The 1,828-nt window shown below is 38.6% G+C and overlaps 1 non-coding gene across 1 annotated transcript; it reads right to left on the bottom strand.

Annotated features, from left to right (window-relative positions):
• Positions 1–838: 838 nt before the first annotated feature.
• LOC123731483 (U5 spliceosomal RNA) lies at positions 839–954 on the bottom strand. Its single transcript, XR_006762636.1, has one exon. It is a non-coding gene; the product is annotated as a U5 spliceosomal RNA (small nuclear RNA).
• Between the last annotated feature and the right edge of the window lie 874 nt (positions 955–1,828).

Here is a 1,828-nt window from a genome sequence, read left to right as displayed (position 1 = left end):
TTCATACCCTATCTTTTTCACTGAGAGACACTACTCCCGAGTGGCACAGCGGTCTAAAGCACTGCATCGCAGTGCTAGAGGTGTCACTACAGACCCAGGTTCACTCCCGGGCTGTATCACAACTAGTCCCATAGGGTGACGCACAATTGGCCCAACGTTGTCCGGGTTTTGCCGGGGGGGCTTTACAAGTAGGCCGTCAATGTAAGTAAGAATGTGTACTTAACTGACTTGCCTAATTAAATAAATATTCAATAAAAACACAAATGTTGGCCTTACTAGATAGCAAGCAGGGATGAAAATAGATATCTTCCTGGTATTCAGCAGCCCTGTAAGAAGGCAATAAATTGCCACCCCTCCTATTGCCGAAACTAGAATAGTGGTCGGCAATAGGTTTGGCCTTTTCTCAGCCAATAGTCGGTAGAACAGATCATAACAGCAGCCCAATTCATAGGCCTAAGCTACAAATTAAACACAACCAGATGTATACAGTATACATACAGTTCAATGTCAATGACCAACACAATAACATATCCTAATATTTTTAATCTGAATACACTGATAAAATCACCAATGTCTATTAAATTAGTTTGTTTTTATGTTTCTGCCACTGCCAGTGCCGCACGCAAAAAGGTAACTTTATCCACACCTTAAAACACAAGTAGATATAATTCACCACCTACCACACATTTCCAAACCACATTGGATAAAGTTGCCCGTTTTCAACACCAACCAAAACAATTTGACCAATCCTTCTATTTTCCTCCAAACATAAGTGATTAAGCCACCCCATTATATACAACTTTCAGCAATCTGAATTTTACTTTCGACAAGTATAGGAAGCCAAGCCGTGAGGCCAGGCATAAAAAAATTAGTTGATACTCATAATGTTCCTCTCCACGGAAATCTTTAGTAAAAGGCGAAAGATTTATGCGATCTGAAGAGAAACCAGAGTGTACTACCGATTGTACGAAACCGTTCCGACCGACTTCTCGGCCTTGCTATTCATAGTCATGGTTAATTGAAAAACAAAGCAAAACTCAACACCGCCGATACAACACAAACATACATTTCAGTCAACTAATGCAGATAAATAAAGAAGTTTAACAAGTGTCAATGCTTTGTAATTTCATTCAGTCTCCACACAAACGAAATGCACGCCGGGGATTATATAAATCACTTCCTGTTTGACCCATTCATTCGTAAAAATATTTCATCTGCAACGCCAGTGTAATTTGAGCAACTAAGAAGAGCAATGTTGGCGTAACAGTTTAGCTACCATCAAAAGTATATTATCAAAATTGGAACGATGTTCAATTTGTAATAGTTGCCGACGGGACGAAATACAACGCTTCAACATGCGCTTCTGTGAGCTTCTATAGCGCATGCGCCGTTGAGCCTCTTCACAAGGCAGTCGTGAGAAGCAAGGATGAGGGGCGGCAAAAATGATATTCATATCGGGAACGTTTCATTGCTGGGCTTAAAACAACTTTGAAATCTGAATGTAATAGTCTGGCATCATGTATTATGATACTAGAGGGTAACTAGTCCCCCTAAGAACAATGTCTAATTGGTGACACCAAAAAACTAATTTTGAAAAAAAAGAAATGGTATGTGAATGATGGTCATACTTAGATGAATAAACTATAAAGGGAAATAAATCGCTACAGTTCACACTTTTTGTTTGTTTGTTATTTGATTAAATGTTTTATTAGAAATGGGACTTGTTTTCTTCGTTCTTTCTTTGTTGTTCCTTTGCCTTACAATTCCTTACAATATGTACAATTGCAAATATTATTTGAATAATGCACGATTTGAAATCCAAGCAGTC

Source organism: Salmo salar, chromosome 28 (assembly GCF_965601325.2).
Source record: "Salmo salar chromosome 28, fSalSal1, whole genome shotgun sequence".
Lineage (NCBI taxonomy): Eukaryota > Metazoa > Chordata > Actinopteri > Salmoniformes > Salmonidae > Salmo > Salmo salar.
The sequence above is the reverse complement of the archived record's forward strand: the minus strand, read 5'-3'. Positions and strand labels throughout refer to the sequence as shown.